This window comes from Lactuca saligna, chromosome 1 (genome assembly GCF_052625555.1).
Source record: "Lactuca saligna cultivar CGN05327 chromosome 1, ASM5262555v1, whole genome shotgun sequence".
NCBI lineage: Eukaryota > Viridiplantae > Streptophyta > Magnoliopsida > Asterales > Asteraceae > Lactuca > Lactuca saligna.
In genome coordinates this window covers 189,707,518-189,720,279 of record NC_136417.1, presented here as the reverse complement: position 1 = coordinate 189,720,279, position 12,762 = coordinate 189,707,518, and positions in this window count along the sequence as shown.

Sequence of the window (12,762 nt, the reverse complement as noted above, 5' to 3'; positions counted from 1 at the left end):
GATTTTGATGTGTTTTACTCCCCTTCCAAGTCACAAGTAATAGAGAGTTAAAGTTTAAAGCCTTAAGGGTGATTTAGGGCACATTTTGTCCCTTGAAATTGGAGTTTACGGCCTAAGACTCTCTTGGGCTGTGAACTCCTTAAACTATGTGTTCTTGATTGTGTTCTAGCCTCTAATGATCATACATAATGTCCTTAACTAGTTACCTAACAAGGAAATGGGACTAGATAGCCTTTAGGCTTCGTTTTGGAGTTTACTCCCCAAGAACGTTCTTGGGCGGTAAACTCCCGGATCTTACAAATTTGTTATATAAACAATGTTATAAAGCATATAACAAGCATTAAAACACATTTAGGAAAGTAGACTCACGATTTGGGATGAAAACCCGAAGATCCGTGAGAGAGAAAATGGCTTTTCTCTAGTTGGAAATGTGAATAATGAATGAATTTAGTTCAGAAATCTATTTATAGTCCTGAAATATTTTGACAGAAAATAATTTTATCCCGAAAATGATTTCTAATATATCCGAGTGTTGGAATAACAGTGTTGCACAAAACCGTAGCGCATCGACTCTCCTGATGTTTACTGAAGTGTAAACCCTAAATTACTCCAACTTATACGAAAAGTCTGAAAATCGACTATGACTGTTATAACTTCTATTGAAGTGATACTGTTTGTATATAATGGAAATTTCAGGTTGTCACATCATCCCCTCGTTAGACGGAATTTCGTCCCGAAATTAGAATTTAAGCAAATAAGAAGTTACAAATAACTAAGCGAAAAGATGAGGGTATTTCAGTTTCATCTGATCCTCGCGTTCCCAAGTGAATTCCGGTCCTCGCTTGGCGTTCCAGCGAACCTTCACGATAGGGATACGGCTTTGTTTCGTCTGCTTGACCTCACGGTCCAGGATCTCTACAGGTTCTTCCACGAAGTTGAGGCTCTCGTTGATCTCGATCTCGTCGAGTGGGATTACGAGAGTCTCGTCGGACAGACACTTTTTCAAGTTAGATACGTGGAATGTAGAATGTACGTTACGAAGTGTGTCAGGTAGATCGAGTTTGTAAGCTACGGGGCCGACTCTTGCGAGAATCTCGAAAGGCCCTATGTACCTCGGATTAAGCTTCCCACGCTTACCGAAACGTATCAAGCCCTTCTAGGGTGAGACTTTGAGAAGGACTCGGTCTCCCACCTGAAATTCCAAAGGTTTTCTTCGCTTATCAGCGTAGCTCTTCTGTCGGTCTCTAGAGGCTTTCAATCGTTCACGGATCTGAACGATTTTCTCTATCGTTTCCCGAATGATCTCTGGACTGGTGAGAGTACTGTTAGAATCTTGCCCCTGGCTAATTGGGTATCACCCACCTCAGCCCAACACAGAGGGGATCTGCACTTTCGGCCCTAGAGGGCTTCAAATGGTGTTGCCTTTATGCTCGTGTGATAACTGTTGTTGTAGGAAAATTCAACGAGGGGTAAATGGGTATCCCACGCTTTTCCAAAGTCAATTACACAAGCACGCAACATATCTTCTAAGGTCTGGATTGTCCTCTCACTCTGTCCGTCGGTCTGTGGATGATAGGATGTGCTCATGTCTAGCCTTGTTCCCAGGGAATGTTGTAGTGATTGCCAGAATCTTGAGGTGAACCTACTATCTCTATCGGAGATAATGGATATAGGCACACCATGTAGCCGTACGATTCTCGTAAGTTTCTCCATCTTGTCGGTTTCTTTGATAGGCAGGAAGTGTGCAGACTTGGTCAATCTATCGACGATGACCCATATGGTATCAAGTCCACCCGTTGTCTTGGGCAACTTGGTTATGAATTCCATAGTGATCCACTCCCACTTCCATTCTGGAATCTCTGGTTGTAGCAGTAAACCGGAGGGCTTCTGGTACTCGACCTTAACCTTTGCGCAAGTAAGGCATTTACTTACGAAGGTAGCAATCTCTGCTTTCATATTAGGCCACCAATATAGCTTTTTAAGATCCAGATACATCTTATCTGAACCTGGGTGGACGGAATACCGAGTGTTGTGCGCCTCGGTCATGACCAAGTCTCGGAAACCACCGTGTTTCGGTGTCCAGATCCGGTCCATGAAATATAAGGCTCCGTCACCCTTGGCTTCTAAATTCTTGTCCATTCCTCTGAGGGATTCACTCGTCACATTTTCAGGTTTTATGGCTTCAAGTTGGGCCGCTTGAATTTGTTTAGGCAAGTGTGAATGGATGGTTATCGACAATGACTTGACCCTGCGACCAGAATATTCCTTCAGACTTAGGGCGTCTGCTACTACGTTGGCTTTACCCGAATGATAACGAATATCGCATTCGTAATCACTGAGTAGCTCGACCCACCGTCGTTATCTCATGTTGAGCTCCTTCTGATCGAATGTGTATTGTAAACTCTTCTGGTCGATAAAGATAATGCTTTTTGTTCCATACAAGTAATGTCTCCAGATCTTCAGAGCAAACACCACTGCTCCCAGTTCAAGATTGTGGGTCATGTAGTTAACTTTGTGTGTCTTCAACTGTCTGGAGGCGTAGGCGATGACCTTACCTCGCTGCATCAGAACACACCCGAGCCCTTGGTTCGATGCATCGCAATAGACTACAAAGTCTTCTATCCCTTCGGGGAGGGATAGTATTGGCGCGGTGCACAAGGCTCGCTTGAGCGTTTGGAACGATCTTTCTTGTTTCTCTTCCCAGTCAAAGGCCACGTCTTTCTGGGTCAGGGTTGTAAGAGGTTTCGCTATTCGGGAGAAATTCTAAATGAATCTGCGGTAGTAGCCAGCGAGGCCTAGAAATTGACGAATTTCAGTAGGCGTCTTCGGTGCTGACCAGTTCTCAATGGCTTTAATTTTGGATGGGTCCACGTGGATTCCCTCTTCTCTTACCACATGTCCTAAGAATTCGACTCTTCGGATCCAAAATTCACATTTCGAGAACTTCGCATAGAGTTTCTCCGTTCGTAAAGTTCCTAAAACTTGTCGCAAGTGATCGCCATGCTCTTCCTTACTTCGGGAGTAGATCAGGATGTCGTCAATGAAAATGATGACGAACTGATCCAAGTAAGGTCGATATACTCTGTTCATCAGGTCCATGAAAACTGCCGGCGCATTGGTCAATCCGAATGGCATCACCATGAACTCGTAGTGTCCGTAACGAGTTTGGAAGGCTGTCTTTGGAACATCCTCCTCTAGCACCCGTAACTGGTGATATCCGGATCTTAGATCAATTTTGGAAAAATAGTTCGCCCCTTGGAGTTGGTCAAATAGATCGTCTATGCGAGGCAGAGGGTAACGATTTTTGACCGTCAGTTTGTTGAGTTCTCTGTAGTCGATACACATACGGAATGATCTGTCTTTCTTCTTAACGAACAAGACCGGTGCTTCCCAAGGTGAGAAGCTTGGTCTTATGAAGCCCTTGTTGAGCAGTTCGCTAGGTTGACCAGATAATTCCTGCATCTCTGCTGGTGCTAAGCGGTAGGGCGACTTGGCTACTTGGGTAGCTCCTGGGACTAAGTCGATTCTGAACTCAACCTGTCGTTGCGGAGGTAATCCAGGTAGATCTTCTGGGAAAATGTCGGAGAAGTCGCTCACTACTGGAATGTTCTTTAGTTCTTTCGTTTCGAGGCTCGTGTCGACAACGTGAGCAAGGAATGCGTGGTATTCTTTGCGCAGACATTTCTGTTGGATAAGGTGTATAAGTCCATAACTTATTTGGTATATACTTGACCCGACCGGCATGGTCCATTTGGGTTGCATCTCATCCAAACTATTATGGATAATTTTATGAGAGTTATACACATATGTTTATTAATATATTATGAGTTATAATATATTAATATGAAGTTACGTTATTTAATTAGTTTTAGTCTTAAATTAATTATGGATTAATTTAGAGATTAAAAGGAATACTAATTAAATTATGGGCTATTTGTTTTATATAGTGTGGGCTAATACTCATTTGTTAATGGGCTAGGCTTATGTGGAAGTCCATGGATGATCCATGGAGCTTTTAACCCATGGATCCTTGGAAAAGGAAAAGACATGGGTTATTAGGGTTTCACCCTAACCATGCATACTATATACGCATGCTTATGGAGCATGAAATGGAGCCTAAGAGAAAACTAGTGATCTAGTGTGTGTGTGCATGTGTGTGGCTGAAAATACAAGAGTGTGTATACTCTCTCAAAGTTTTCCAAGAGTTTGTGGTGTTTGTGATTCCATTTGAGGCATTCACACTATTGGTGCTTGGCCCTCAAACTCCTAATAACCCAACTCATCAAAAGGTATGTAATCTCTTCTAACTCTTTTATGTTGAAATGTTCCCCATGCCATGTTAGATAGGTTATAAACCTTGGAAAATTATTATTTTGCATGTATTTAGACAAACATAGATCCAAGGTTTATTAGGGTTGCATGCACACTTAGGAAGTGTTAGATTGCTCAAAACCCAACAGTGGTATCAGAGCCTAGGCTTGCTTGTTTGATACTTGATGCAAAATAGTGAAAAAAGTCGAAATCCTTGCTGTCTGCATGGTAGACTCGCCGAGTCCAAGGCAAAGTTCAACCTACTCGACGAGTCAGTTCGTGCACTCGACGAGTAGGATCGAAAGAATGCAGAATCTCGACTTTTGCTGCTGGAAATGGACTAGAAACATTACCCTAAACTGTTTTGGTGTTATAAAACTTATTTTAGTTGGTGTAATGGTTGTTCTAATCCATTTACAATAGCATATATCAAAATTCCATGATTTTATGTGTTCATATAATTCTTGAATTTTTGATGATCATGTTCATGTTCTTATGAATTTAGAAAATGATAGGAATTATTTGCTGAATTGTTTAGGATTAATTCTTTATCATTTATGTGTTTTAATGGAGTCCATAATTTGTCCTCAAGTTATGGATTACCAAAGGTCACTTTCATTTAACACACACTTAAAACACATAAGTTACATGAAAATGAAGAGTCTTCATTTTTATGAACCTTTAATTCATAAGTTATGAAATGAAGAGTTTTGCAAAGTTACAAAACTTGCCCTCAAGTTTTGGAATTTGTAAAGTTTCACACACTTTAATAAACTTTAATTCCAAACCTTAGAGTTTTAATAGTTAAAATTCAACCCTTATACTATTTATAACATTAATGGTTAATTATTATATATATGTATAAGAATAAGTCATTTTACCGTTAGTAGGCCTCATTCACGAAGCCGGTCTATAAGGTGGGTATAAGGTTGTTGCCTATAAAATGGCGACTTAATGGGTGTATACTCTCACCCACCGCTTGCTTGATCGGTGGAGGGTCGTTAGCCGAACGGGTAGAACAATGACTTTAAATCCTCATTAAAAGTATAATGAATATTATAAAATAACTAAACTCTTTTAATTCCCAATCTTAGTTATTTTAGGAAAATGTGAACATGGTGCTAATCCATGGAATTCACACTTTGTACCTTACCAAGTCGTTGGTGGAGCGTGTGTGGTTAACCGGCACACTAACTAGGACTAGTAAGGATCACGAAGGGTAACTTAATGTTTGTCATAGATCAATGGAGCGTGTGTGGTTAACCGGCACATTGATTAGGTGATAATATTAGGAGTACCAAGTGAATTAGCATGGTTATTCACACCTTGTTTTGTGATCCTCGGCATCCCAGTCACAAAACTTGAAGGGCACAATCGAGATTGAAACATGCCATTGAAAAGTTCAATGAATCTCAAAAGAATCTAGGAATTTCAAATCCAATTAAACCTAATAAATCATTTCGTTTTCCTGGTGGAAATTGGTGAATCGTCATTCACCTACCTTTCAAATATATTATTACTTAGATTACGGCATCCCTCTTCTAAGTGTAATATATTGTGATTGGATCCTAGCCTTAATATTACATTTGGGTGTCTTATTAAGGATCCTAAATATCTAATCTAAACTTACTTTCTTCTTTCAGATGTCTTCCAACACTAATGCTTCAGGCTCTAACCCAACTGGTTCTTTCTCTCTCATGAATCTTTGTGGGAGGGTCATCTTTGATGGTTCCAACTTCATGGATTGGATTAGGAACATCAGGATGGTTACTCGTTACGAGGACAAGGAATATGTCCTCGATAAGGAGTTAAAAGAACTTGATGAGTCTACTGCTACTCCTGAGGAGATCGCTGAATTCAGGACTCATGAGAGAGATGCTACTAAGGTGGCATGTATCATGATGGCCACGATGACAGCCGAGCTCCAAAAGTCGTATGAAGATTTCTACCCTTTTGAGATGCACCAAGACCTGATGGAAAGGTACCATCAGAGTGCTCGTCAGGAGCGGTATGAAATAATCTCCTCCATAATAACTACCCGCATGAAGGACGGTGAATCCGTCACGGGCCACATGCAAAAGATGCAAAGGTATGTGGACCGTTTGCTGAAGCTGGATGTTAACATCCCCAAGGAGTTAGCAATTGACATCATTTTGCACTCCTTGCCTTCTTGTTATGATCATTTTCGAATGACATATCATATGAACAAGGAGGAAGTTACCCTTAGCAAGCTTCAAGGACTCTTGAAGACCGCTGAAACCGGTCTTAAGGGTAAAGCGGTTGTTACCTCTGCTACTCCTACTCCAACTTCTACCCCTGTTTTAGCTATTGGGCAAGGCAAAGGGAAAACGAGGAAGCACCCTTCGAAGGGTACCAAGGGAAAGTCTCTTGAAGGCTCCTCATCAAAGACTAAGAACGGTTCTGTCACTCCTTCTGCCATTCCAAAGGATGCTGAATGCTTTTATTGCCATGAAAAGGCACACTGGAAGCGAAACTGCCCTAAGTACTTGCAGGATCTAAAGGATGGGAAAGTGAAACCCACCTATGCAGGTATTTACACTATATTGTCAAATTACTCAACATATTCTAACTCTTGGGTGCTTGATACAGGATGTGGTATTCACATATGTTCTGATTTGCAGGGCCTAAGAAGAAGTGAGGATGTGGAGCACGGGAAGATAAACTTAATCATGGGGAATAGGAAGGCTTCACCTGTTTCCAAGATTGGAGTTTATACTTTGTTGCTTAATAATGGGTTAAAATTAGATTTGAATAAATGTGTGTACTCGTCTGAAATGGCGAGGAATATTATTTCTTTTCATGCTTTGTACAAACAAGGTTTTACCTTTTCGTTTGATAATGAATGTGGTGGTATTAATGCTTTCTTTAATAATGTGTTTTATTTTAAAGCATTACCTTGTGATGGTGTGTATGAAACTGTGTCGATTATAGACAACTTAGGAAATAATGTGTTGTATATTGATTCTTCTACTAGCCTAGATAAAGCATCATTGTGGCATTGTCGTCTTGGACATGTAAACAAGAAACGCATAGGCCAACTCCAAAAGAGTGGAGTCTTGGAATCATTTGACCTCAAATCAGATGATAGTTGTGAATCTTGTCTACTTGGAAAAATGACAAAATCACCCTTCACTGGAACTTGTGAGAGGGGTGAGGGTTTGTTGGACCTAATACATACTGATGTATGTGGGCCATTCAAAACCGCCACAAGGGATGCTAATCGGTATTATGTGACTTTTATTGATGATTTTAGTAGATATGGGTATGTCTACTTAATCAAACATAAGTCCGAAACCTTTGAAAGGTTTAAGGAATTCAAGCAGGAAGTAGAAAATCAATTGGGCAGGAACATTAAGATGCTTCGATCCGATCGAGGTGGTGAGTATCTTAGTACCGAGTTCCTTGACTATCTTAAGGAGTGTGGGATTGTCTCACAATTGACTCCTCCCAGGACACCACAGCTGAATGGTGTAGCTGAGAGGCGTAATCGTACCTTGTTGGACATGGTTCGCTCTATGATGAGTCGAGTTTCGTTACCAATCTCTTTTTGGGGGTATGCCTTAGAGACTGCCGCCCATATCCTTAATCTAGTCCCTACAAAGAAGGTTACCAAAACACCTCATGAGATGTGGACTGGGAAGGTTCCCAATTTGGACCACATCAAAATTTGGGGTTGCGAAGCCTTCTTGAGGCGTGAAACTCATGATAAGCTTGAACCCCAAAGTGAAAGGTGTATTTTCATCAGCTACCCACAGAAATCCTTCGGTTACCTTTTCTATAGACCCAGTGAGAATGTGGTCTTTGTAGCACGAAGAGGGATCTTTCGCGAGAAAGAATTTATAAGCCAAGGAGACAGTGGGAGGCAGATTGATCTTGAAGAAATTCAAGAATCAATTGATGAAGGAAACTCAGACACTAGCAATCAACCTGAGGAAGAAACTCCTGTTGATCCAGCTGACGAGTCTGTACCTCCGAGGCGTTCCACACGGGTTAGGAACACACCTTCGTTTTATTATGGTTTTCATATTACTACGGAAGGTGATACGTTTATTAGTGATAGTACACTAGTAAATTTGGATGAACCTAGCAGTGTTAAGGAAGCCATGGCAGGCCCGGAGTCTGCTAAATGGAAGGAGGCTATGGACAGCGAGATACAGTCCATGTATGACAATCAAGTTTGGAACTTGGTTGACAATGTACCGGGCCGTAAAACAGTCGGGTGCAAATGGATCTTCAAAAAGAAGACCGACATGGAAGGAAAAGTGCATACTTATAAGGCTCGACTGGTTGCGAAGGGTTTTACTCAAACTCAAGGTGTTGATTATGATGAAACCTTCTCGCCGGTGGCCAAGATTAAGTCTATTAGGGTTATGTTAGCCATTGCAGCATTTCATGATTATGAAATATGGCAAATGGATGTCAAAACCGCTTTCCTTAATGGTAAGTTGGCTGAGGATGTGTACATGAATCAGCCAGAGGGTTTTGTCAATGCAGAGTACCCTAATAGAGTATGCAAGCTTGAGAAATCCATTTATGGATTAAAACAAGCATCTCGTAGCTGGAATCTTTGTTTTGATGAGAAGGTAAAAGAGTTTGGCTTCTTGAGAAGCGAAGATGAGTCTTGCGTGTATGTCAGAGCTAGTGGGAGTATAGTTAGCTTCTTGGTACTGTATGTGGATGACATACTACTCATAGGAAATGACATCCCAACCTTGCAAGTGGTTAAGTCCTGGCTTGGGAAGTGCTTTGCTATGAAGGACCTAGGGGAGGCTACCTATATCCTAGGGATAAGGATATTAAGAGAAAGGAGTAGAAGACTAATTGGACTTAGTCAGAGTATCTACTTGGATAAGGTGTTGAAAAGGTTCAACATGGAGAATTCCAAGAAAGGAGATTTACCGATCCAAAGCAATACCAAACTGAGTAAGACTCAGAGTCCGAGTACAGAGGCAGAGATAGCTGAGATGAGCCAATTACCATATGCTTCCGCAGTTGGCTCGATCATGTATGCTATGACTTGTACCCGTCCTGATGTGGCATTTGCTTTGAGCATGGTCAGCAGGTATCAAGGGAACCCTGGCAAAGCTCATTGGACCGCGGTAAAGAACATTCTCAAGTACCTACGGAGGACTAAGGATTGGATCCTTACCCTTGGTGGCAGTAATGACTTGAGAATATTAGGGTATAGTGATGCTGGTTTTCAGACTGATAGGGATAATTTCCGCTCTCAGTCGGGCTGGATCTTTACCTTAAATGGAGGGGCAATTTCTTGGAAGAGTTCCAAGCAGGAGACAGTGGCTGATTCGACTTGTGAATCAGAGTATATAGCAGCGAGTGAAGCAGCGAAGGAGGCGATATGGCTAAAGAACTTCATCGGAGACCTTGGAGTTGTACCAGCTATTAAGGAACCTATAGAGATTTTCTGTGACAACAATAGTGCGGTTACCTTAGCTAAGGAACCAAGAGATCATGGCAGATCCCGACACATTGACAGAAAATATCACTTCATAAGACACAAGATTGAAGAAGGACTCCTTGTGACAAGGAGGATATCGTCAGATGAGAATCCTGCAGATCCCTTACGAAGGGACTGACGAGGGTTAAGCATTTTCAGCATGCGAGACGCATCGGGCTGAGGGACGATATTAGTTTTACAGATTAGATAGTTTTCCTGAAACTTGTAAAATGCAATCGACGTTTGATGATGAATAAAATTTGTGATTTATTTATGAGTAAAGTGTTACTATCATTGTCAATTATTTACTATTGTTTCAGTTTTGCATGTTTTGACTTCCAGAATAATTAATTTATTCAAACCTCCACAATCGATCATACGTCGGAAGTAGGTATGAATCAAGATTGTCATGAATTGGGTTTGTAGATGCCTTAAAGGTGTTTAGACATGGCAATGGTTGCTGCAACATTCATGAGTACTCATAAGTTATGAGTATTGGTATAAACCCACGCTCACTTGTATCACTTCATGGAATTTATCTCGAGTGATCGTGAGACGATAACATCATATAAATCTTTAAACCTAGAGATATGAGTTGTTACCTATGAGTTGGTTGTGCATTGATTGCACGTAAACGCATCAGTAACTTGATGTTATAAAACGTGCCTTTGTGTACAATTCAATAAGTAGTAGAACAAGCATATCAGTCGAAGTTTATCTGTTCCTTCTAGAAATAGAAGCGATATCTGGGCCCCTCGATGATTTTGTGTTGACCCATGTACCAGGCCTGGTCAGAACTAAACCGATGTGTTCAGTGAAGTTCTTCGTCAAACAAATCGGAAAATCGAGAAACAACTGCTAGACAATAAGCAAGACATAGTTCCATGTGTTTGTCCGGCTGATATCATGAGAACAGAGGATTATGTGATCACTTATCTAAAATGGCGCTTCATAGTTCGACAGAGTCTTCATTGTTCGAGGGAGTTTTCGAGAGCTACGATTGTTGGTTGGTTCCTGAAGTTATAGGCAAATATAGTTATTAGACTTATCCAAGTGGGAGTCTGTTGGCTAAGGTGTCTAAGTCCATAACTTATTTGGTATATACTTGACCCGACCGGCATGGTCCATTTGGGTTGCATCTCATCCAAACTATTATGGATAATTTTATGAGAGTTATACACATATGTTTATTAATATATTATGAGTTATAATATATTAATATGAAGTTACGTTATTTAATTAGTTTTAGTCTTAAATTAATTATGGATTAATTTAGAGATTAAAGGGAATACTAATTAAATTATGGGCTATTTGTTTTATATAGTGTGGGCTAATACTCATTTGTTAATGGGCTAGGCTTATGTGGAAGTCCATGGATGATCCATGGAGCTTTTAACCCATGGATCCTTGGAAAAGGAAAAGACATGGGTTATTAGGGTTTCACCCTAACCATGCATACTATATAAGCATGCTTATGGAGCATGAAATGGAGCCTAAGAGAAAACTAGTGATCTAGTGTGTGTGTGCATGTGTGTGGCCGAAAATACAAGAGTGTGTATACTCTCTCAAAGTTTTCCAAGAGTTTGTGGTGTTTGTGATTCCATTTGAGGCATTCACACTATTGGTGCTTGGCCCTCAAACTCCTAATAACCCAACTCATCAAAAGGTATGTAATCTCTTCTAACTCTTTTATGTTGAAATGTTCCCCATGCCATGTTAGATAGGTTATAAACCTTGGAAAATTATTATTTTGCATGTATTTAGACAAACATAGATCCAAGGTTTATTAGGGTTGCATGCACACTTAGGAAGTGTTAGATTGCTCAAAACCCAACAATTTATGTGCTTGAATACTTGATATAATACGAAGACTCGCACCAGGTTTGTCACCGTAGACGATAAGAGTTTCGTTAGACGGGAGGTTTAAACAGACTGCTTTCTCGTAGCACATGATGTCGGCACGATGAAGACTTAACCAATCCATGCCGATAATAACGTCGAAGCTTTTTATTGAGACCGACATGAGGTCGATTGGGAATGAATGGTTATCTTGGGTTAGGATACAACCTAAGTATATGCTATTCGTACTTTCAGTTTTTCCGTTAGCCATGTCTACTGTGAATTGTTCTTTAAGTGCGTGTGGTTGTTGTTTAAGCATGCGAGCAAATTTATGGTTCACGAAGCTTCGCTCCACTCCACTATTGAACAACATGCATGCATAGGAGTTATCGAGGAGGAACGTACCAGTCACCACTGTCGGGTCAGCAACTGCTTCCCCGTGGCCTATAGCTAGTACCCTCCCTACTCCTTCAGCATTCTTTGCCTTGGGGCGGTCCCTCTTAAAGTGGCTTGCTTCGCCACATCCATAGCAAGTCGGGCTCGCGCCAGAGCCGGGGACTTGTGTGATCGGTTGTGCCGGGAATTTACAAAAACGGACGGTGTGTCCTTTCCTGTTGCAGTTAGAGCACTGCATTTCACGATAGGGGCCGTTGTGGTGGAAGTTGCATTTGTTGCACTTTGGAAAACTTCCAGCATACTGCTTCATCGGAGCAGTAGCAGTAGCAGGGGTTATCGCGGCATGCACTGCCACAATTTGCTGCTTTTTGGCAGCTCGTTGCTTCTTCTTGTCATCCCAGAACTTCCGCTTGATGTCAGCGGGTTTGGAGGGTTCCGGGATGGCTAGGGTTGTTGTAGTTGCAGGGGTTTTGACTCCATGGTCAATGAGTCGCTGTGCCAGTCGCTTTGCACTATCGAAGGTAGCGGGGTTTGATGATAGGACATTCCCCTGATATGGAGGCACTAGCCCCCATATGTACCTTTCGATCTTTTTCCCTTCAATGGGAACCATATTAGGGCAGAGGGCCACTAGTTCGCTAAATCTGGCGGTATAAGCAACAATGTTGGTGCCCTTCATGGTCAGGCTCCAAAGCTCCTGCTCTAGTTTATTGATCTCGCCCCTCGGGCAGTATTCCTCA